We start from the raw sequence: 25571 nt of genomic DNA on the forward strand, positions 1-25571 counted from the left end.
TCAGTCCCCCCAAAGGGAGAGGGTATATGTATACATAGAGCAGATTCATTATGTTATGCAGTAGATGCTAATGCAACATTGTAAAGCAACTATTCTGCAATAAAAATTAATTAATAAAAAAATTAAAATGCAAAAATAATTTTTTTAAAGACTCAGCTCCACAAGACTGCTCCCACTTCAGGTGTTAGTCCCAAGTCCCAGGCTGTCACCTGTACTTCTGACTCACCACTGGCTATAAATTAGATTTCCTTTGACCCCTCTTTGGGTTAAAATATTTGCTAGGATGGCTCACAGAACTCAGGAAAATACTTTCTTTTGTTTACAGGTTTATTGTAAAGGACACAATAAAGATTGAATGAACAGCCAGATGAAGAGATACAGAGGGTGAGGTCCAGAAGAGTCCTGAGTACAGGGGTTCTGTGCCCGTCGAGTGGCAACATGCCACTATCCCAGGATGTCAATGCTCACCCCAGAGCTCCCCGAATCTGGTCCTACTGGGATTTTTATGGAGGCTTCACCATATAGGTATGTGTGCGCTCGGTCGTGCCTGCTGTTTGCCATCTCTTGGACTGTAGCCTGACAGGCTCCTCTGTCCATGGGATTTTCCAGGCAAGAATACTGGAGTGGATTGTCATTTCCTCCTCTAAGCGATCTGCTCGACCCAGGGATCAAACCTGCATCTCTTGTGTCTCCTGCATTGGCAGGCAGATTCTTTACCACTGGGCCATCTGGGAAGCCAGGTTGATTATTAACTCCATTTTCAGCCCCAGAGAATGAGGGGTTGGGGCTGAAAGTTCCAAGATTCTGATCATGGCTTGGTCTTTCTGGTGATGAATGCTCATCGAGAATTTGACCACAGGTCACCTCATTAGAACAAATGACACTCCTATCACTTAGGAAATTAAAAGGTCTTGGAAGCTCTATGTTAGGAAGTAGAATCAAAGACTTAAGTATTAGAACAGAAGATTTCCCTAGGACCTCTGTTTTACAAGAGTTTTAGGAATTCTTTGTCAGGAATCAGGTATAGACATATATATTTATTTATTATTTCACAGAGGGTACAGATATGAAACTGAAGACCAAATTGTTGGAGCAAGTTGCCCAAGATTCAGCAGCTCAGGGGCAGCAGGGTTCACATTATAATTGAGGGTCCCTGAGCTCTTACCCAGATGACTTCCCAGCACACCACACTATCTTCCCTTGGCTAGTAGAGGTGGGTGGCAGACAGAACCATGAAGGCAGATTATTAATGGATAGGATTAGGTCATTAAAAAGGAGTGAGAAGAACTACTGTATGCCAGAGGAAGAACTGTCTTTGCTGCAGAAAGTATGAAAACACAACTTTAAGACATATGCCCTAGACTCTACTATCATGCTGCCAACCCTAGGCTCCCACTGGGTCCTCGGACTTTGCACAGGTTCTCTTGTTCAATACTTGAAATAACTGTATAAATAGGCAATGTTATCTCCATTTTAATTGAAAACAAAATTGAGGCTCAGAAAGCACACAAAGTTGGCAAGTACAAGAGCTGGGGTTGGAATATGGGGCTGACTGTATTAGAGTCAAGTATATGACTGTATATGAAGCAAAGTTCAAGCTGTTTTTTACCCTTTTCTGCCACTTCTCTGCTGAGAATGCTAATAAGCTTCAGGGAGGAGAGGAGGGGCCCGGTGGGAGTGGCTGGTTTGAGGATGGGCCAGGCAAGGCTCCAAGGCCTTCTAAAGGACGGCCTACCTGACCTTCAGGGAACCCTGGGTTGAGCTGTAACTGGAATGAAAGTCCAAGAGAGGAGACGAACTTCCCCCAGATGGAGAAAGCTGAGCCCCTGCCCCCAGAGAATGGTCCATGGCTTTACAACAGGATTGGGCTGCTGGCTCCAGTCCATGCTGACCCAGAAGACAGAACCAGCCTTGTGATTAGTTCTCTGGTTTACCTGACATAAGTGATGGTTGCTCATACTTCAGGAGGTGCCAACTTTCCATTCCCCAACCAACAGCACAACTTTAAATGGACTTTCACATGTAAAGTTCAGTGAGCAGACACCTGCCCACCAGGGCCACATTATAATTGCCATGGACCCTGGATACTCTTGCTTTTGCAGGCTACTTCCTCCTTAAAAAAATGATTAAATTTTATTTTATGTCTGTATTGGTATGAATACAAATATTATTATATATTGAAACATTTTCTTCAACCTAAAAATTGTGGGTTTTTTTCCTTCTGATTTTAAAAGAAATTAAAGGACTTCCCTGGTGATCCAGTGGCTAAGACTCTGCACTCCCAATTCAGGTTCAGGTTCTATTCCTGGTCAGGAAACTAGATTCTACATGCTGCTAAGCTAAAGAGCCCACTAACCGAGACACAGCACAGCTAAATAAATAAGTATTTTTTAAAAAAGAAATTAAACATTTTCATGGGCCTCCTAAGCATCATGGGCCCCAGGCACTGCACCTCCTGTGGTTAACAGAGAAGATGGACCTGTTGCCCACCCTGCCCTCTCTTCTCCATCCCATCTCCGTGGCCCTGTTTGCTCAAACAAGCAAAGAGTCTGTGTTTACTGAAGGAAATTCACAGTGAAGTGCATTTCTTTCATGAAGAAAGCCAAGTAATAAAAGACAGTCAAAAGGATAGAGACCCTGAGAAAGCCCAGGACTGGGAGTGGAGAGGACAGGGTATCAGTTGGGATTTTGTCACTTAACTCCTCCTTCATTATCCTGTGAAGACAGGGGTACGTTCTTTCAGGGGAATGTTGAAAGTCAGAGGAGACCATGAGGGGGAAATGAAGTTTCAATGAAGCCAGAACTTGGATTGATCTAGTTAGTTTTTTTTTTTAATTTATTTATTTGGCTGCAGTAGGTCTTAGTTGCAACGTGCAGGCTCTTTGATCTTCATTGCTGCACATGGCACCATGTGCGGTCTAGTTCCCTGAGCAAGGATAGAACTGGGGCTCCCTGCGCTGGGAGCATGGAGTCTAAGCCGCTGGACCTCCAAGGAAGTCCCATGATCTTATTACTTTCTAATGGTGAAAAAGGCAAGCAGAAGCTTTGACCTGAGAGATGAGAAACCCTCATCCAGAAAGTGGCCAGCAGGGGCTCCTGCCCAGGTGCTCTCCGGAAATGAATGCACCAGATAAATGCTTATGAAAGGAGACAGGAAATTCAAGGAGCCTGGGGAGTGCAATCCTTCCTGGCAGGTCTGCCAGGGAGCAGAGAGAAGTAGCCAGACAAGGGAAGGGGAGGGTGTGACCCTGGAGAGCCGCCCTGTGCAGCGTGGCCACAGGTAGATTGGAGGATGTGGGGTGAGGGAGGGTGGACAGGGGGTGGAAAGGGTAGCGCTGACCAGAGGTCAGAAAGCTGCGAGGTATGTGAGTGACCTCTGTCCACGGCCCTCAGAACTTATCGCATCTCCCTCTTCGTGGAAGATTCAGTGTGGTTGGATATTGTGTAGGAGACAACAAAGGAGCTGAGTTTGTGGCCAGTTTCAGTACCAGCTGAAGTGGAAACATGAGCAGATATGCAGGAGCAAGGAATCAGAAGATGCTAGAAGTGAGGTGAGGGACAGGTCAGTCTTGAGAAGGTCTTTTGGCAACAGGACTGTCTGGCCAGCAAGCCCCGGGAAAACAAGGCCCCTGGCAGACCAGCTTTTTCAAAAGCTTTTGAAAACATGTGAGATGAGAAACAAGTTAATGGACCTAAAACACAAGGATAAAAGTATAAAATTGGAAGTGATACATTTTAATGAAACATCTATAAGGTGTAATTATGTTGACTTCATTCATTTTTCAGTGTAGTATTTGTAGGTTCTTTACATTTGAAAGGAAACCTACGGTTTGATTTTCTCACTCTACAGTCCTGTGTATGTATGATAATAGCTCAAAAGTCATAGCCAATCATATAGTCAGTGAATGACTGGTACCTAAATAATTTCAAAAGCAAAATTAAGAAAACCCTTTATTTTTTTTCACAGCAAAAAATGTTGTATTTAATATGAAATGTGGGTGTATACTGATATGTTTGGTTTGATGTGGAATGTAGACTCTGTAATTAAAAGGCTCGGGGCCTGTTATGGTCTGAAACCAGTCCTGTTCACAGGCCCTGGAACTGGGGTATAGGCCAAGTTGAACCAGATCCCTGAGGAGTGAGATGGGGGCCTTAGATGATATCAGATAATAACTACGTTGGGTGAACTCAGAACCTTCCAGTTCAGAGTCCATCTACACACAAGTGCTTTCAACCCCGAAGAGCTGGTCAGATGTGTAAGTTTCTACTTTTATCTTTTATATACAATGTGTTATGCATTTTTAATCATTTTAAAAAAATTTATATTGTATACAATTTTGAAAGGTTACCCTCCATTTACAAAATATTGGCTATATTCACTATGTTGTACAAAACATGTATCCTTGTAGCCTTATACCCTATAGTTTGTACCTCTCACTCCCCAAGCCCTATAATGCCCCTCCTGCCACACTGGTAATCACTAGCTTCTTTGTATCTGTGAGTGTGCTTCTTTTCTGTCCTATTCATTAGTTTGTTGTAGTTTTTAGATTCCGCATATATGTGAGAGCACACAGTATTTGTCTTTCACTGTCTCACCCTTAGCATAATGCCCTCCAAATCTATCCATGTTGCTGCAAATGGCAACATATCATTCTTTTCTACATGCTGCAAATGGCAACATGTCATTCTTTTCTACATGCGTGTATGTGTGTGTGTGTTTACACCACCACTTCTTTATGCAGATGTATAAACTTTTAGATTGCATGTATAAAGCTCTCTGGAAGGAATAAGCACCTTACAAGTGAACTGAACTGTTATGTTAAGTCTCCACTAGGGCTAATGTAACTCATGAAGGAGAAAGTGAGCCAGAATGAGCAGGTGATAAATTACTACTTGCTTGGTGGCAGGGAGCCTGCCCAGGTGAGGAGGCCCGGGTGTGTTGCAAGGAGCTGCTGGGGGCCTGTGGCCGGGACTGGCTGGACTTAGCAGTGGTAGGTATCCTGATGGTAGCTGGGATGGACTGTCACCCTCCTCAGCACTCTGATCCAGCACTCAATGCCATTTCCCCCCTTTTTCCCCCTTAATGATTTCACTGTAATACTTGACGAAAGGGAGGAGGGAAGAAAACAGTGCTCCCCAGACTTCTTTCTCCCCCCTCATGTTTTGTCTTTGATCCTCTCTCCGGGCTCATGTTGTGCCAGGCCCTTTTCTCGTCACCAGCTGTGTCTTCTCCCTGTCCCCACCCTCCCCAGTCAGGTAGGTGTCTTTGCCTGCAAATCTCCTTCACTGAGGCCACGAAAGTGGCCATTAGTTAACCCCCTCAGAAGCCTTGCAGGCTGGGTGCAGAGCTGTGAGTGGCAGAGAGGAGAGAGGCCCGTTTGAGGGGCCCCGGGGTAACCCAGGCCCTCCCGGCCACCCCACCACCAGGGGCTCTGCACAGAGAGTCAGGCCGGAATAGCTGAGAGGACGCACTGGCTGTAAAGCCCCTGGTGTTTGCTCTTCATGGCGGGTGGCCTGAGGAAGGCAGTTTAATGGGTCTGTGTGTCTCTCTATCATGGGTACCAGTGGCCAGAAAAGCAGCAACCAGAGCAAAGGGGAGCAGTGGCCCTCTCCCCAGGGCTCCCCCCACCACACCAGGGTCACTTCAGACCCTGAGGCCCAATCATTGTGGCAACAATGAACTGGTATTCTCTAGTACTTCCCTCACCTTGTATGCTGGGAACCAGGTGGGGCAGGGGTCAGAACAGCGCCCGTCTTACAGGTGAGGAAACGTTTCAGGGGTGCGCTGACTACCCAGTGTTCTGGGACTAGTGATGCATAAGCCTGTCGAGGTGGGAGCCTCGTTCTTCTGACTCCAAGCTCGCTCACAGTGTGTGGGGCTTAGACCAAGAACCCACAGGAAGCAGGGGCCCTCACTAAGCAGCCAGTCAGCCGTGAGTATGTATTTGAAGTAGGAATATGCACACAGTGAATACTTGTGATCCAGAACCAGAATTTCTGTCTCAGGCAACTCTCAAGTTCCTTAAAATGCTGACAGCATGTAAAGCCGTTACACCATGTAAAGAATTTTAAAAAGATCGTTTCTATTATAGCAGAATTCAGTTTATTCATTCATCCATGTTATTTATTCACTCAATAAGTGTGTGTGTGTATGTATCTCCAATTCCAATAAAGCAATACTCCATTTCTAATAAAAGCAGGGCAATTTGCCAAAAATCAGTGCCCCCCCCGCCAAAACCCAATCTACGACATAATCAGTTCACTCGATTTGTCAATTTAATCACTTTGTCAACTGACTCATTTACTCATTTTACCAATTTTACTCATTTTAAGAGCTTGAACAGTAATGTTTTAATAATTAAAATGTTGGCTACACAGAAATACTAGAAATTAACATTTTTTCCACATGAAACACTAATACTTTTCCAGGCAAAATGCCAACTTTTAACTATATGGTAGGATTATTTTGGCTACTTCTGGTTTCTTTATGTGCTTTTGAATATAAGTGTATATTTCCAAACTTAAAACATTTAAATATTTTTTCATCAGCTTCTCAAAATGGATATAAGCCTTAACTTCTTAGAGGAAATACAGGGAAATGGCTACATAGGAAGGTCTGAACCCAGAGCCAGCCACCCCAGAATGTCAGCCCAGCTCTGCCACTTTCTTAGGGTCATCTCACTGGTACATGTGTGATGTGATCTCAGCCATGTTATGTATAGACACTATGGGGAAAAAAAAACACATCACGATAATAACAGGGTTATTTCTGAGTGGTAGGATCATGAGTAACTTTACTTGCTTTCCTTATAAATTTGTCAAGGAAAAAAATCAATCGATCGTCAAAGAAAGAAACAGAACGTTTTATTTGAGCCAGCCTGAGGACTATAGCCCAGGAGACAGCGGATACTCTGGGGAACTGCTCTGAAGAGGTAAGGGGAGAGGTCATTAATGTGCTTTTGATAAAGAGGTGCATGCAACCAAGTACACATCTCAGCAGGAGATTGTTGCTAGTCACGAGCAACAGACGTCTTAGATGATGTTTGTAGTGCTTTTCTAAGTATGGGAAGGTGTAAGAATCCAGGCTATAAAAAATTTTTCCTTAAAATATCTAAGGCCTTCTGCCTAATATCTGAAGGCCTTCTGCCAGATTTCCCAGAGCACAGAGTGCCTCATTCCAGATCTTCACCCTGAATTCCTTTCTCTGATATACCAAACTGCAACAACTGATGATTTGATTCTTGTAGAACTGGATGGTGAGCAACATTCTTTATTTTACAATTCCTTCCCTTTCGGTCTTAATTTCAACTGAAGTTTGGGAGGCATGTAGTAACCAATTTGTCTCACAGTGCTAGACATCTCAGGTCAGGCGAGTATTTCATTAAAAGACCACTCAATGTGCTATTCCTGGACCAGGCCCTGTGAAGAACAGCCCAAAGCCTCTGGACCATCTGTCTGTTATTGTTGAGTAAATGGTTCCCTCTTGTTGCTTCTTCCCATACCTAGAGTTCCACTATCACAATCTTTGATCTGTATGTGTGTGTGTGTATACATATACACACACACACATATCTTTCTACATAGAGAGAGAGAGAGAGATGTAAAACTTTATTTATTTATGGCTGTGCTGGGCTTTGTTGCTGTGTGGGGCTTTTCTCTAGTTGTGGTGAGCAGGGGCTGCTCTAGCTGCGGTGCATGGACTGCTCCTTGAGGTGCCTCTCTTGTAGACAGGCTTCAGGGAGTGCAGGCTTTAGGAGCTGCTCCCCTGGGACTCAGTAGTCGTGGTTCCTGGGCCCTGGAGCACAGGCTCAATAGTTGTGGCCCACGGGCATAGTTGCTCTGTGGCATGTGGGATCTTGCCAGATCAGGGATCAAATTCATGTCTCCTGCATTGGCAGGTGGATTCTTTACTACGAACCCCCAGGGAAGCCCAGTCCTTGATCTTACTGGACTATATATTTGGCCAATCATTTCAAGTCACCTAATCATTAATTTTACCTGAGGCTCAATCACATATTTGATAATACAGGAAATAATAATCTTATAAAATAGGCAAAATACAAGTAACATTGATAAGATCACAGGTAAGTATTTAAACTGAGAACTTCCGTTAGCTGGGGTCCAGTAGCCCCCCCCAGGTTGTCTGACTAGTCTGTTCTGCTTTAAGGGATGGTGTATGGACATCGTACATTAAGTTCACCAAAGACGCCTGCACGTACAAGGTGGGTGGTGAGTTATTGTGACCCCTTACAGGATTGAGAAAGGAATGTTATCTTCTAAGGAGTTATAGGGCTGGCACCAGAAGCAGAAAAATTGATTTTCATGGTTGAACAGGTATTTCTGCCCTTGCGAAGATCTGGTTAACACATAATGCAGAGGCACAATGTACCCTAGAGGGGAGGGAAGAGACCAAAGGGCAGAGAGAAAGTTTTATGTTTAAATTTCTCTTGTCTTAAAATGTGAATTTTATTTCAACACTTTTCTGTATGTTTTAAGATACCCTGTTAATAATTTTAAGTGTTACTGCATAAGAGGAACTATACTAGAGGGCTTCATATGTGTTGTTTTATTTAGTGCTCACAACAAACACACAAGATAGGCAATATTGTCACCATTCTACAGACAAAGAAATGGAGGCTCCAAAGCATTAAGTGACTTGCATGTGGTCTCACACCCCAGAGGAATCTGACTTCCTCATCTGACTGCAAAGTTCATGCTAGTGTTACTTCCTCTGGCTTAACCTCAGAGTCCTCTGTTCGGTCTGTAGTATCTACATCTCAAAATATGGAGGAAGGATGGAGTGAGATGCTGACGTATGAAAGAGCCCACTGCAGTGATAGAGCTGTCTACAAAGAACAATACCAATGAGGAGCATGAGTTGCATTCACCATGCTGTTGTAAGACTACGTATATATCTTCTCCGTTCCTTCAGTCATCTCAGTGACCCTGCAAGGCAGGTGGCCATTGTCACCCCATTGTACAGAAAAGCATGTCAAGGAGCAGAGAGGGTACCGAAGCTCACAGCGTTGTACAGGACATTAATGATCTCAGTGAGAGCCTTTCCGCTGTAAATGACCTGCAGGTCATGTTTCCCAGTCTCCCCTGTGAGGAACTCACAGGGAGACACAGCAGAGAAAGCACCCTTTCTCTACTAGACATCAAGACAGTCCCCTTGGCTCAGCCGGAGGCAGATGAGGGGTGGGAGGCAGGTCAGAGAGCAGAGGGCAGGTGTTAGGATCAGCTCCTTCCCTGGTGCTTATTGACCTTGCTTTCTAAGAACTGCAGGGGACAAGCACAGGCTCCAAGGACACTGCTGCCCCCTGCTGTCCACACATTCTTCATGCAGGGGCTTGTCCTCTGCCTTCCTGCACCAGTGTCTCAGGATCTTCACCCCTGTCTTCCCCAGACCCCTTCTACAGCCTGGGTAAGAGAATTTCCACCTTTGCTCAGTTTCAAATGCAGGCAGTGTATGCCTTTAGCAGAAGTAGAAGGGCTGCAATAAGAGGATGCAGAGATTTTTTTGAGGCGTGCAACCTGGGGACAAGACCTTGCTTCTTTGAGTCTGTGTCTTCACCTGTAAAACAAAGGTGAGCATAATATCTGCTTCATGCGACTGCTTTTAAAATGAGATAAGTTTTTTCCCTCTAAAATCTACCTTCTTACCAGAAAAAAAAAAGTTAGATATATAAAGGACAAGCCAGGATGGGGAACAATAAAACATCCCCGGATGCCTAAAATCAACCTCTGCTTATGTTAATATTTCTAACAATTATTTTTTACTTAATAAAGCACTTCCCTTTATATTTTACTATTGATTTTGAATTTATAAAAATTATGCCTCAAGTCATTTTCCATGCATTTTATTGAGTATCTGTACCAGAATACGAAATACTGAAAAGGGTATATGTTTTTTTTTTTTTTAAGCGAAAAAGTTTTTATCGTTGAAACTCTCTCTCCCATCTGAAACTGTCAGAGTCATTTCCAAGGTTCTGGTTCACAAGATTCACATCACTTCTTTCAGGCAAGGCATCTAGCAAATGGGCAACAAAAAACTGAGAAAACTGGAGGGGGCCTTTTCCACTCAAGTTCCCTTGGGAACCGACACAAACAGTGAAGCTAAGAGGCCTGGCTCCCTCTCAGCAGCTAAAAACATCACACCAGATTCTGTTTGCCTGAACATTCCTTCCAGCTGGATCTAGATGCTAGCAGTTGGATACCAATTAATTTTCATGTTGCCAATCTGATATTTCTTCTCAGAATATCTGGAATTTGTGTTGCTGGTTTAATAGTTCAGCAAAACTGAAATTCTTGACGAGTGATTTCCAGCAAATACCTGTCAGTGATTTCACGTCTCTCCACCCCACTCCACACTACAGGCCTGGCTGTGATATGGATTCCAGGGGCAGCTCTGGCTACTACTCTCGTCCTCTAAAAGGAAGTTTGGGTACCAATTATCTCTCTCACCTTCTTGGTGTGGACAGAGTACTCAATGAAGATATTAATACTGTCTGCTGCCTGGATTTCTCCTGTGAGACACAACTGTTTTGAGTACCTGGCAGAAGCATATAATGCCCTGTTGGAGAGCCTGATGGCCAGGTGGTTAAGGCAGCGTGTGGGACAGCTGATGGGACATGACCTGGGACCTGTGCACCCAGAGCAAGGAGGCCTCTCTGAGAAGGAGACAAAACTTATGAAGACGCAGCCTGATGGAGACTCTGGGAGGAAGAACTAAGGGTGGACCTGGACTCTGATCTTTGGTCTCTCAGTGATGAAGGAAACAGAGAAGAAAACACTTCAAACTGAGACCTGCAACATAGAAATAAGAAGAATAACTCTTAAGATGGTATTTAGGTACAGCTCTTAAGAAGCTACTCAGTAACCCATACAATAGGTGGTAAAAAGCAACAGGATTTCCAGTGACTCTGTGGTTCATTCACATGTAGCTCTGGGCCTTGCCAACCCACCCTCTGGTACCTGAGTGCTCTGTAAGGACTTCCACCTTCTGTCTTTTCACTTGATGCCTGTGTGAGATAAGATTAATGGTTGCAGATTCGGGGTCATATGTCCAGCCTCTGAATACACTAACACATTTTCAGTGTCTGCATGGGCACTCTGTTTAAATAGGATTGGAGGCAAGTAATGCTATTTGAATTGTCAGGACTAGAGGGGAAAAGAATAGAGATAGGGAATTCCCTAGCAATCCAGTGGTTCAGTTCAGTTCAGTTGCTCAGTCATGTCCAGCTCTACGACCCTATGGATTGCAGCACGCCAGGCCTCCCTGTCCATCACCAACTCGCGGAGTTTACTCAAACTCATGTCCACTGAGTTGGTGATGCCATCAACCATCTCATCCCCTGTCGTCCCCTTCTCCTCCTGCCCTCAATCTTTCCAAGCATCAGGGTCTTTTCCAATGAGTCAGCTCTTCACATCAGGTAGCCAAAGTATTGGAGTTTCGGCTTCAACATCAGTCCTTCCAGTGAACACCCAGGACTGATCTCCTTTAGGATGGACTGGTTGGATCTCCTTGCAGTCCAAGGGACTCTCAAGAGTCTTCTCCAACACCACAGTTCAAAAATATCAATTCTTCAGCGCTCAGCTTTCTTTACAGTCCAACTCTCACATCCATACCTGACTACTGGAAAAACCATAGCCTTGACTAAACGGACCTTTGTTGGCAAAGTAATGTCTCTGCTTTTTAATATGCTATCTAGGTTGGTCATAACTTTTCTTCCAAGGAGTAAGCATCTTTTAATTCCATGGCTGCAGTCACCATCTGCAGTGATTTTGGAGCCCCAAAAAATAAAGTCAGCCACTGTTTCCACTGTTTCTCCATCTATTTGCCATGAAGCGGTGGGACCCAATGCCATGATCTTAGTTTTCTGAATGTTGAGCTTTAAGCCAACTTTCACTCTCCTCAGAGGCTCTTTAGTTCTTCACTTTCTGCCATAAGGGTGGTGTCATCTGCATATCTGAGGTTATTGATATTTCTCCCAGGAATCTTGATTCCAGCTTGTGCTTCCTCCAGTCCAGCATTTCCCATGATGTACTCTGCATATAAGTTAAATAAGCAGGGTGACAATATACAGCCTTGACATACTCCTTTTCCTATTTGGAACCAGTCTGTTGTTCCATGCCCAGTTCTAACTGTTGCTTCCTGACCTGCATACAGGTTTCTCAAGAGGCAGGTCAGGTGGTCTGGTATTCCCATCTCTTTCAGAATTTTCCACAGTTTATTGTGATCCACACAGTCAAAGGCTTTAGCGTAGTCAATAAAACAGAAATAGATGTTTTTCTGGAACTCTCTTGCTTTTCGATGATCCAGCGGATGTTGGCAATTTGATCTCTGGTTCCTCTGCCTTTTCTAAATCCAGCTTGAACATCTGGAAGTTCATGGTTCACGTATTGCTGAAGCCTGGCTTGGAGAATTTTGACCATTACTTTACTAGCATGTGAGATGAGTACAGTTGTGTGATAGTTTGAGCATTCTTTGGCATTGCCTTTCTTTGGGATTGGAATGAAAACTGACCTTTTCCAGTCCTGTGGCCACTGCTGAGTTTCCCAAATTTGCTGGCATATTGAGTGCAGCACTTTCACAGCATCATCTTTCAAGATTTGAAGTAGCTCAACGGGAATTCCATCACCTCCACTAGCTTTGTCGTAGTGATGCTTCCTAAGGCCCACTTGACTTCACATTCCAGGATGTCTGGCTCTAGGTGAGTGATCACACTATCGTGATTATCTGGCTCGTGAAGATCTTTTTTGTACAGTTCTTCTGTGTATCCTTGCCACCTCTTCTTAATATCTTCTGCTTCTGTTAGGTCCATACCATTTCTGTCCTTTATCAAACCCATCTTTGCATGAAATATTCCCTTGATATCTCTAATTTTCTTGAAGAGATCTCTAGTCTTTCCCATTCTGCACTGATTGCTGAGGAAGGCTTTCTTATCTCTCCTTGCTGTTCTTTGGAACTCTGCATTCAAATGGGAATATCTTTCCTTTTCTCCTTTGCTTTTCACTTCTCTTCTTTTCACAGCTATTTGTAAGGCCTCCTCAGACAACCATTCTGCCTTTTTGCATTTCTTTTTCTTGGGGATGGTCTTGATCACTGTCTCCTGTACAATGTCACGAACCTCGATCCATAGTTCATCAGGCACTCTGTCTATCAGATCTAGTCCCTTAAATCTATTTCTCACTTCCACTGTATAATCGTAAGGGATTTGATTTAGGTCATACCTGAATGGTCTAGTGGTTTGTCCTACTTTCTTCAATTTCAGTCTGAATTTGGCAATAAGGAGTTCATGATCTGAGCCACAGTCGGCTCCTGGTCTAGTTTTTGCTGATTGTATAGAGCTTGTCCATCTTGGCTGCAAAGAATATAATTAATCTGATTTTGGTGTCAGCCATCTGGTGATGTCCATGTGTAGAGTCTTCTCCTGTGTTGTTGGAAGAGGGTGCTTGCTGTGACCAGTGCGTTCTCTTGGCAAAACTCTATTAGCCTTTGCCCTGCTTCATTCTGTATTCCAAGGCCAAATTTGCCTGTTACTTTAGGTGTTTCTTGACTTCCTGACTTTTGCATTCCAGTCCCCTATAATGAAAAGGACATCTTTTTGGGGTGTTAGTTCTAAAAGGTCTTATAAGTCTTCATAGAACCGTTCAACTTCAGCTTCTTCAGCGTTACTGATCAGGGCATAGACTTGGATTACTGTGATATTGAATGGTTTGCCTTGGAAACAAAGAGATCATTCTGTCATTTCTGAGATTGCATCCAAGTACTGCATTTTGGCCTCTTTTGTTGACTATGATGGCTACTCCATTTCTTCTAAGGGATTCCTGCCCACAGTAGTAGATATAATGGTCATCTGAGTTAAATTCACCCATTCCAGTCCATTTTAGTTTGCTGATTCCTAGAATGTCAGTGTTCACTATTGCCATCTCCTGTTTGACCACTTTCAATTTGCCTTGATTCATGAACCTAACATTCCAGGTTCCTATGCAGTATTGGCCTTTACCACATCGGACCTTGCTTCTATCACCAGACCCATCCACAGCTGAGTGTTGTTTTTGCTTTGGCTCCGTCTCTTCATTCTTTCTGGAGTTATTTCTCCACTGATCTCCAGTAGCATATTGGGCACCTACCCACCTGGGGAGTTCATCTTTCAGTGTCCTGTCTTTTTGCCTTTTCATACTGTTCATGGAGTTCTCAAGGCAAGAATCCTGAAGTGGTTTGCCATTCCCTTCTCCAGTGGATCACATTCTGTCAGACCTCTCCACCATGACCTGTCCGTCTTGGGTGGCCCTACACGGCATGGCTTAGTTTCATTGAGTTAGACAAGGCTGTGGTCCTGTGATCAGATTGGCTAGGTTTCTGTGATTGTGGTTTCAGTCTGTCTGCCCTCTGATGCCCTCTCTCAGCACCTACTGTCGTACTGGGGTTTCTCTTACCTTGGACGTGAGGTATCTCTTCACAGCTGCTCTTTACCTTGGACGTGGAGTATCTCCTCATGGCCTTCACTCCTGACCTTGGACGTGGGGTATCTCCTCATGGCCTTCACTCCTAACCTTGGACGTGGGGTATCTCCTCATGACCTTCACTCCTGACCTTGGACGTGGGGTATCTCCTCTTAGCCGCCACTCCTGGCCTTAGACATGGGGTATCTTCTCTCAGCCGCATGCTGCTCCAGCGCCGTGCAGCCGCCGCCCAGCGCTTAGGACTCCACATCTCCATACCAGGTGGCCCGGGTTCAATCCCTGGTCAGGGAACTAGATCCCCACGTGCCACAACTGAGAGTTCACATGCTGCACCTAAAGATCCGTCGTGCCACAGCTAAAACCTGAATGTGTGAGTCACTCAGTCGTGTCCAACTCTTTGCAACCCCACAGACTACAGCCAGCCAGACTGCTCTATGGGAGGAGTCTATGGGATTTTCCAGGCAAGAATATTGGAGTGGGTTGCCATTACCTTCTCCAGGGAATCTTCTCCACCCGGGAATTGAACCCAGGTCTCCTGCATTGCAGGTAGATTCTTTACCATATGGGCTACCAGGGAAGCCCAGCCTAATCAATTATTAAAAAAAAAAGAAATTGGGAATTCCCTGGCAGTCCAGTGGTTAGAAGTCCACACTTTCACTGCTGAGGGTCTGGGTTCAATCTCTGGTCAGAGAACTCTCATGGAAAAAATAATAGTAAATAAAAGAGTATGTCCACCAATTCCACAGGATAATACAGAGATTCACTTGGGAGGCAAAAGTATGCAACTGTTTTTGCCAAATGAGGTTAAGAAAGCATTTTGCTCTTTCATTCTCCTCTCTCTGCTTTCAAGAACTATCTTTTTAAGTTTATTCTTGAGCCTGGCTCTGGGCCCAAAGTTCTACCCTTCACTAACGATAGATCTTAAATTATTTAATCTCTCACTTTTCCAAAAGAAAGCAAATTTTCGTTTCCACCAACCTTGCCATGTAATTGGCTTTTGAGTGATCAGCAGCTGGACCCCACTCTCGGTTACACTCCCTCTCAGGGTTGTGCTGAGGAAAATGAGCTCAAATGGGATAGCTTGATAACAGAAGTGACAGAGGCGGGAATTAACCTCTGGTCTGCCAGCTGACCAGGTGGCACTAGTGGTAAAGAATCCACCTGCCAAAAACAGGGGACTTAAGAGACTAGGGTTCGATCCCTGTGCCGAGAAGATCCCCTGGAGGAGGGCATGGCATCCCGTGGACAGAGGAGCCTGGCGGGCTACAGTCCATAGGGTTGCAAAGAGTCAGACACGGCTGAAGTGAGTTAGCACACACACTGCTGGCTGAAGCCAAAGTGGACACCTTGAAGAGGACAAACTACAGGGCTTCTTTATCATGAGTTCTCACCCCTTCACCCATGCTGATGGTACAGAGTTCTGAAAAACTGCCCAGCTCATTGTAGAAAGTGACTCAGTTCCCTGACCATCTAAAATGTTCTAACTTTGCTTTCACAAGAGAGCCCTGCTGACATGGCTTCTTGAAAGTATTTTAGTAAGGGCCTCTTAAGATTTTCTCAGTGAGCCTAGCTTCTAACAACTTGTAACAACTTAATGAGAAAAAGTCTCCTTCTGCAATTTTCTGGAAGAGTTTGAGTAAGATAGGTGTTAGAAACCACTACAATATTGTAAAGTAATTACCCTCCAACTAATAAAAATAAATGGAAAAAAAAAAAAGCCTCTTAGGACAAAACTTGAAGTTCTGATCTCTCCTGAGGGAAGCTAACCCTCTGACCTCTCACTGTGGAGGATGCTGCTGGAGGCCATGGCTGTCACTGAGATGAGTTCTTCAGGCCTACAATTGGGGTTGTTTTCCAACATCCTCTTTACTTCCTGTGTAAAATGGCTTTCTGGTCTAGTCTGAAGTCATGTCTGACTTTGAGACTCGGTGTACTTTAGCCCAATCTGTCCGTGGGATTTCCAGGCAAGAATACTGGAGTGGGTCGTCATTTCCTTCCCCAGGGGATGAAAAGCAGCCCTGTACTTTAGTGTTTCTCTTAAGATGGGAAGATTGGCCCAGTGAACACAGTGTTGAATCCAGGGTGGAAGCCTGAGTCTTAGAATATGAGGCACTTTCTCTGGGAATCCTTAAGGCATTTGTGTGGATAAGCAACCCAAGGGCAGGAGAAACCCTGGAACACTTAAAGTCTGTTTGGATAAACTTTCCTGGAGCCTGAGGGGAGCAAGGTGCCCTTCTCTCATCTGTACCTCAGGAAAGGAGACTGTGCAGAGAAATGAGTTGTTGGGAAGGAATGTGCAAATAAAACGATGACCTTTGTGTTCTTTTTAAGATTTAGTGATTTCTCTAGAAACATGTTATACACTAACTTTAGTCACTCGGTCATGTCCGACTCTTTGCGACCCCATGGGCTGCAGCACGCCAGGCTTCCCTGTCCATCATCAACTCCTGGAGCTTGTTCAAACTCATGTCCATCAAGTCAGTGATGCCATACAACCATCTCATCCTCTTGACAGAGGATGTCCTTTTCTTCCTGCCTTCAATGTTTTGCAGCATCAGCGTCTTTTCCAGTGCTTCGGCTCTTCACATCAGGTGGCCAAAGTATTGGAGCTTCAGCATCAGTCCTTCCAATGAATATTCAGGACTGATTTCCTTTAGGATTGACTGGTTTGGTCTCTTTGCTGTCCAAGGGACTCTCAAGACTAACTTGTGTCCCCCCAAATTCCTAAAAGTGTGTTAGTTGCTTAGTCATGTCTGACTCTTTGCAACCTTATGACTGTAGCCGGCCAGGCTCCTCTGTTCATGGGTTTTCCCAGGCAAGAATACTGGAGTGGGTAGCCATTCCCTTCTACAAAGGATCTTCCCAACCCAGGAATCGAACCCAAGTCTTCTGTATTGCAGGCAGATTCTTTACCTTTTGAGCCACCAGGGAAGTCCCAAATTCCTAAAGTGAAGCTCTAATCACTAATACTTGGAGGTAGAACCCATTAGGAGATAATTAAGGTTACCTCAGATCATAAGGGTCCAGGGCCCTGATACCATAAGATTAGTATCCTTCTAAGAGACACATGAGGTCCACTGTGTGCTGTAACCAAAAAGAAAGTCTCACCTGAACCTGCCCTTGCTGGCACCATGATCTCAGAGTTGCAACCTCCGAAACTGTGAGTAAATAAATATCTATTGTTGAAGTCACTCAATCTACAATATTTTGTCATGACAACCAGAGTTGACTAAATACAAAACAACACTTGGGAGTAATATGCCCACCATTTAGTCAGTATCTCCCAATGACCCAAGCCTTGTTTATGTTAGTCTCACTAAATTTGCATCTGTATCAATTTAATCCTCACTCTCCAAGTAAGTGGGTAATAATTTTTGATGTTTTAACAACTGAAATTAGAACAATGAATTCTTTGTATTATAGAATCAAAAAGCAGTAAAGTCCAGAGCTGGGTGGTCTTATAGGAGCACTTACCATCTGAGTGTTAATTTCTCCAATTTCTCCTACTTCACAGATTGCTTACGAAGATCTTAGCAGGTGCTCACAGTCCCTAATGGAGGGTGTAGGCCATGACTAAGCAGGTCAGAGCCAAGTCATTTTCCTGGAAGCAGGAATTAGCAGAGACCAGAAAGGAGAGTGTCAAAGAGGTGAGTATCCATGTTCTTAAACCACACAAGGTTCCAGTGCTAAGACAGGCAATAGGAGCTGGACTCAAACAGGAAACACAGGTGAATGCCTTGTTTCAGGGGCAAATGTGCTGGACAGGTAGACAGATAACAGAGCAGAACTGCAGTGGTCATAGCTTGCCTTATAGGATTAGGTAAGGTACAAATGGAGTGAGTTGGGTGACTCACCTGTCATGTGGAAATGATTGAGAGCATTAACAAAGGCGTGTGTTTGTTTACTAAAACCCCCAACTCCCATACCTCCACCCCCATGATTCGAAGTGCAGGTTGAGAATCACAGATATTAATAATGAAGTAGCGGTTTGATGAAGGTCAGGGCTCAGATGTGCATAGATCTCAACTGAGATTTCAGAGCTTTAGATGTGCATTGGGTTGAATACGATAGTTTTTGTTTGTTTTGATTGGGTTTTTTATTTGTTTTTGACTGTGCTGGGTTTTTCTTCCCACGTGTGGACTTTATCTAGTTGCGGTGCATGGGCTGATCACAGTGGCTTCTCTTGTTGTGGATCATGGACTCCAGAGTGTGGGCTCAGTAGTGGTACAAGGGTTTAGTTTCCCGAGGCATATGGAATCATCCTGGACCAGGGGTTGAACCCACGTCCCCTGCATTGGCAGGCAGATTCTTAACCACTGGACCACCAGGGAAGTCCTGGATGCAATAATTATTAACTGCAAATTTGTTTTCATTATTCCTTCCCCTCTCATAATGTATAATTGAATGTAATGGCCAAGTTTGGAGCTCACTGACCCTACTTCCCATTTGGGAGCCTTCAGTGTTCATCCCAGGATACCCACTTCTCTCCCCACTGCCCCTCTGCTGAGCTCAGAGGTCTCAGATCTCTGACCCTTGGGTAAACAGAATCTGCCAGGATGTTCCATAAGGGCCCACTCACTTTAACAAGTGATTTTAATGAGAAACATCCAGGTGGTGCCAGCAGGATACTTAGGACCAGAGACTCAAGTTTAAAGTCTTAGAATTTCTCTCCCAGTGAAGCAACCAAATTCCCTGTTATAGAAAAGCATATCAAGGAAATATATCTGTGCAGATTCTCATTAGACCAGAGAATCTATTGTAAGTGAAAAGGGGCAAGGATTCAGAGACCTGCCCAATAAAGACATCTAATCTGAAACAATGAGCCAGAGATTGCTCTGGACTCTGTTGCTTTTGCACCCCAGAGTTATTTGGTTTGAATGACTGCCAAATCCTCAAGTTCAAAAGGCAGTCACAAGTGGGGAAAGAGGTTAGCATTCTTGAGGTTGGATTCCCAGAATTCTCCCATTTATTGTAAGCCTCTCCTTCTAAGGTCAGCCCGCTCTGCTAGTGGTTTGGTTTTAGAGACAGCCCCTCCCTCTACTATGAAGACTGTGAGAGAGAGTCTGATGGTAAAATCAGCAACCATATTGTCCATGCAAGGACCTGATCTTGGGTATGTCATTTTCTTCCAGAAGCCACCACCGTGGTCATGTCTCAGGTTCATAAGGATGGGCAGCTGTCTCACACTGAATGCATCTGTTCTCATTAGGCCTGTCAGAATAAACACAAGAGTGAGCATTTCATTCTTTTCAAGTGTTTGATTGCAATTGAATGTAAACACACATTCAGTTAATAGGAATTTATGTTAGCCATTAAGCTTGTTTTGTCTTTGAAGCCTTTCATTCTTTTGCCCTGCGTGTTAAACGTGCCCTGATGGGTTTTGCCTCCAAATGACCACAAGGAACCAGCCATTTCTTCTTTTTTTTTAATTTAATTTAATTTTATTATTTATTTGATTGCATGAGATCTCAGTTGTGGCATGTGCGATCTTTTCTTTCTAGTTTCTTTCTAGTTTCTAGTTTCTTTCTAGTTTCTTTCTAGTTTCTAGCTGCGGCATGTGGGATCTAGTTCCCTGACCAGGGATTGAACCCTGACCCCCTGCAATGGGAGCACAGAGTCTTAGCCACTGGACCACCAGGGGAATCCCATGAACCAGCCACTTCTGTTCTGCATTGGCATCACGCTGACCAAGTCACCTTCATGTCTCCTCTGTTACTGTGAGAGCCTCCTTACTACCCTCTCTGCTCCAGTTCTGCACTCCCTTCCCCAACAAAATCTGTTGGCCGTGATCTAACCCAAATCTGATAGTGTCAACACCCTCCCCTTGCTAAAAACCTTTTGCTCTTAGGCTAAGACCCAGAACCCTTCCCTGGTCTCTACCTGCCTCTGCCACCTCATCTTGACCCTTTTTTCATCCAGCCCTCCCTGCCTGCAGCCACATTAACCTCATGGCTTCCCCCACCTTTCTCCTCCACTCACCCAATGATCACAGTTCGAATGGAACTTCATAGGGAAGTTTCCCATGAGACCACTTATTTAGGGCCAGTCTCTTTAAGTTTTCACTAACCATGTTTCTTTTCTTAAGAGTAATTACCTCCATTTTTTAAAGGAGTAATTACCTCCATTTTTAATTACACATTCATGAGTGTGATTATTTGATAAAGATTCATCTCCCTACTGGTCTCTAGGCTTTGTGAGACCAGGAACACAGCTGCTCACTATCATATCCCTGGGCCCTTACCCCAGTGCCTGGCAGGTAAACAGATTCCCATGGGACATTCTTTGGGTGAATTTCAGAGGTAGACACTAAGTGGAAAACAGACAACTGTGAGTAAGAGCTGTTGTTTTAAAAGGTCAGTACATTTGAAGGTAAGGTTAATTATCCTCAAAACTTCGAGACAAGGTTACTCATAAAAATGGACACATGATGGATGAGGGACTTCCAGTGGCTAAGACTCCACCCTGCCAATGCAGGGGCCCCAGGTTCAATCCCTGGTCAAGGACCTAGATCCCAGATGCCACAACTAAGAATTCATATGCTACAATGAAGTTCGAAGATCCTGTGTTGCTGCAACTAAGACCTGGCGTAGCCAAATAAATAAATAAATAATTTTTTTTAAAAGACCTGAAACACATAATAGATGAGATTATCTGTGCACAGAATCCAGGAGAGAGAAAAGTCCTAACAGCTTGTCAAAACCACAGAGGAAAGGCAGAAAAGCCTGGAGTATATGATCAAAAGTCAGGTGGTGCTAGTGGTAAAGAACCTGCCTGACAATGCAGGAGATGTAAGAGACATGGGTTCAGTCTCCAGGTTGGTAAGATTCCCTAGAGGAGGGCATGGCAACCTACTCCAGTAGTCTTGCCTGGAGAATCCCATGGACAGAGGAACCTGTTGTCCATGGGGTCAAAAAGAGTAGGACAGAAATGAAGCAACTTAACACGCATGCATACAGAGAGAGGGAGAGAGAGAGCAGGGAGCACTGAGGTCCTGGGCTGACCCGGGTTAAACCCAGTCTCTGGAGACCGGTTTGTAGCATGGTCTGTCAGACCACATTAATAGGCACAATTAATGGGGACCAAGGGTGAGACAGGTCAGGTCCCATCAAACAACCAGAAGAAATGATTTGTTAATGCGCCATGCTGGGGAGTTGGGGTCCACCCAGATCTATAAGTAGAGAGTAGTAACTGACCAATGCCATGTGGTCTGTGTGATGAAAGTGCACGGCATCAACAAGGAGAAAGGCCTGAGTACCAGAGGTTCCCACTCCCTGTTTGTTGGATGGAGGATTGTTGCTCGGCTGGCTCATGTTTGACTGATAACTCTGACCACGGAGATCATCCACACCATGAGGCTCTAGACTCAGGTTCCCCAAGCAGTCACTGATCATAGACTAGACTTATATGGAGCCTTCCTGCTCCAGTGGAGAGAAAAACAGACCCGCTGTGGTTAGCTGAATAATGACCAAAGGATTGGTGAATTGGTTGAATATCGTTGGTTGACCCCCAAAGATATTCACATCTTAATCCCTGGAACCTGTCTCTGTGTTACCTTATGTGGTAAAACGAACTTTGCAGATGTGATTGGTAAGGATTTTGAGGTGGGGAGATTGTGTTGCATTATCTAGATAAACCAAATATAATCCAAAGGGGGAGGCAGGAGCACAGGGTCAGAGAGAGATGGGGAGATGGCAATGCTGATGGCTTTGAAGATAGATGAAAGGGCCAAAGAATGAAGGAAGGGCGTCTCTAGAAGCTGGAGAACTCAAAGAAATATTCTCTTCTAGAGCTTCCAGAAGAAACGCAGGCATGCCCACACCTTGATTTTAGACCAGTGAAACAAATTTCAGGCTTCTATTTCCAGAACTGCAAGATAATACATCTGTAGGGGGTTTTGTTGTTGTTGTTGTTATTATCTTATTGAAGCATAGTTGATTTACAATGTTGTTAGTTGCAGGTATACAACAAAGTGAATTAGCTCTACATATATATCTTTTTTTCGTATTCTTTTCTCTTATAGGTTATTACAAAATATTGATTATAGTTCCCTATGCTATACAGTAGGTCCCTGTTGGTTACCTATTTTTTAAATATTTATTTATGTATTTATTTGTCTGTCTTGGGTCTCAATTGTGGCACTCGGGTCTTCATTGTATCATTAAGTTGTGGGCTCTTTTGTTGTGACCCACAGACTCTCTAGTTATGGCATGTGGGCTTAGTTGCTCTGAGGCATGTGGGATCTTAATTCCCCAACCAGGGGGTCAAACTCACATCCCCAGCATTGCATGGTGGTTTCTTAACCACTGAAACACCAAGCAAGTCCCCTTGGTTATCTATTTGATATGTAATAGCATGGTGTGTATTTGTTAATCTCAACCTTCTAATTTATCCCCCCTCCCAGCCTCTTTTCCCCTTTGGTTACCATAAGTTTGTTTTCTGTGTCTGTTGCTCTGTTTTGTATGTAAGTTCATTTGTATCTTATTCTCTTTTGGCTTCCACATATAAGCTGTGTCATATTATCGTCTTCTTTCCTTTTCTGGCTTACTTCACTTAGTCTGATCATCTCTAGGTCCCACTGTGTGTTGCTTGAAGCCACTAAGCTTGTGGCAATTTGTTACAGCAGCAGTAGGAAACTAATACGCAGTAATATGAGGATCTGGCCGACAGATTGTTACCTCGATCATGCATAAGTCTCTGGAGAGTTTAATTGCTTTCCTTCAGTTCTCCTGGGCCAGACGCCTGCTAGAGGCATAGACCAAGTTTCTGAATCTGCTGAGAACCGGTATGACTGACCTCAACTTCCTGAAAGGTCCTTCCTTCCCCGCTGGGATGCCTCACCTCGCCTGGCCTGAGGCACTCCTGGCTCTTCTCTGTAAAGACCACACTGGCCACTGACAGTTACTCATTCGTGGGGGCTGCTCTGGGGACAAAGCACAGCCTATGGCACCAGAGAGGCCCGAGTTCAAATCCCTCCTCCAGGCCTGAGATGACCCCTTCTTGATTTATACTGTGGTTGTATGGATTGAGAGAGGTGATGTGTGTCTAACACCAAACACAGGATCAGTGCCAGAGTAGGCATCCATTCAAGGTTACCCCTCTCTTCCCACAGGTGCCAGCTCTACCATGAGTCTTTGCTGTCCTCAGCTTTTTTAATGTAGGTCTTTCCAGCTACTTTCTCTACAGCTTTGCAAACCTAGTGATAGCCCTGTCTCTTCTAGCACCCTAACTGCAGATCAATGCCCTCAGCATCACCCTCCCAGTGACTTGATGTCTAGTTGGAGTTTCCCCAGAAATGTTACCTGAGACAAGGATCCCAGTGGTGGTGTTTTGTCTGGGAGATGGTCCCAGAAAATACCAGTGGAGGAAATGTACACGTGTCTTTTGATTTGTGCTGGTAAGGAACACCGTTTCACCAGCAAACCAAAGGCTGCTTTGTCTGGTATAGGCTTTCTATTATACTTTCAAATATCCTACAAAACTGCCTCCATTTGGCAAGTTTCAAAGCCAAAATCTGCATATATTAAAGGTTTTTTAAGCCCAAGATAAACTTTTCATCACCTCTAAAACCTTTACTTCTTTCCCCCATTCCATCACCTAAAGGTTACAGCCTCCCAGGGTTACTGTTATTATTACCTGAGAATATTTCCAAATATCCAGATAATTGAGAAACTTAATTAATAAGTGTGGATAATAGGAGCGTCACCATATGAAACGTAGGCTGATCATTGCCTGAATGAAGTACAGAGAAGGCCTTTCAGATGTGCTCAGTCCTGAAAAGCCAACACTGACATGCTGATGCTGTTCATCATTAAGTGGTATGTATCCAATGCCCGCAAGGTGTAAGGCACTGCGCTGGGTGCTGGGAGGCACTCGGAGAGGCTTGAGAAGGCTTGGGGCAAAACAGAACTTTCCTTCCCTAAAATTCTTAGTCTGTTACAGCTTCCACTGTTAGAGTCTTTTTTTTTTTTTCCTGGCCTTATTCGGCATCCCCTTATACAATGAACCTCTCACTAGGAGGGACTGAAACCTCATATATCATGTGGCTGAGAGGGGCCCTGAGGTCCTACTGGTGTACAGACAGAGACTCGGAGGGGAGGTAATTATTAGCTGGGAGCGACCTAACCCACAGGTGGTACAGCTTAGTCCTGAAATCTTTGTCCCCAGTATCTGCTTTCTTCACATTTTAAGCAGTTTCCAGACCTTTGCACTTGTGGGTGGGGGAATTAATTAAGGGTTGGCGTCTGAGATAGCTTTCTAAGAGCATGTACAGGCAAAGTGGATTCCCCCAGCTGTACCTCTTTCTACTTGATAGCTGGCAAGCTCTGCTCCAGTGAGCCCAGCAGACCCTGTGCTGCCTAACCTCCTCTGAACACCCTTCTGTCTCAGTACTGTTTCTTCTCTGACCACTATGTGAATGTGAAAGACGCTTAGTAATGTCTGACTCTTTGCGACCCATGGACTTTACAGTCCATGGAATTCTCCAGGCCAGAATACTGGAGTGGGTAGCCTTTCTCTTCTCCAGGGGATCTTCCTAACCCAGGGATCGAACCCAGGTCTCCCACATAGCAGGCGGATTCTTTACCAGCTGACCACTATACCCAGATCCTATAGGAAAATCATTTTAAATGTTCATTCTTGAGCCCCTCCCCAAACCTCCTGAATCAGAACTCATCTATGGGGCTCCAGCCAAGGAAACCACACTTGTAAACAGGCTTTCCATGTGTTTCAGACCACACCAGAATCTGAGGACCACTCAGTGTGGCTTAGACAGCCGGCACCATCTGGCTGTGGCTACCCTCTGACCTTACCTCCGTCAGCCAGGTTGAACTGCTCCCTATTCTAGAAACAGATCTTGTAATGTCAAACCTCTGCATCTTTGCTCACTCTATTTCCCCTGCCTCGTTTGCTTTTCTTTCACTAAACAAGCAAATTCCTGTTCCTCTTCCAAAGCCCTCTTGAAATGTCCCTCAATCTCTGTCACTCCCTATAACTCCTTCCCCCAGAAGACTCTCCTGCTCCCTCCTCCCACCTCACAGCTATTGATATCTGCCTCTAGGACAGCACTTTTCTTATTTTACATATATTTTTAATATTTATGTATT

General features: G+C 44.5%; 2 long non-coding RNA genes across 2 annotated transcripts in view; both read left to right on the top strand.

Moving 5' to 3' along the window:
- The first annotated feature begins 331 nt into the window (after positions 1 to 331).
- LOC122705607 lies at positions 332 to 5333 on the top strand. The gene is made up of 3 exons (XR_006344157.1): positions 332 to 525; positions 4093 to 4256; positions 4908 to 5333. It is a non-coding gene; the product is annotated as an uncharacterized LOC122705607 (long non-coding RNA).
- Positions 5334 to 6218: 885 nt separating this feature from the next.
- LOC122705606 overlaps positions 6219 to 25571 on the top strand; it is a 31098-nt gene continuing 11745 nt past the window's right edge. The window contains exons 1-2 of the long non-coding RNA XR_006344156.1: positions 6219 to 6932; positions 17984 to 18116. This is a non-coding gene — a long non-coding RNA (uncharacterized LOC122705606). The remainder of the gene's footprint in view (positions 6933 to 17983; positions 18117 to 25571) is intronic.

This window comes from Cervus elaphus, chromosome 12, assembly GCF_910594005.1.
Source record: "Cervus elaphus chromosome 12, mCerEla1.1, whole genome shotgun sequence".
NCBI classification, from domain to species: Eukaryota; Metazoa; Chordata; class Mammalia; order Artiodactyla; family Cervidae; genus Cervus; species Cervus elaphus.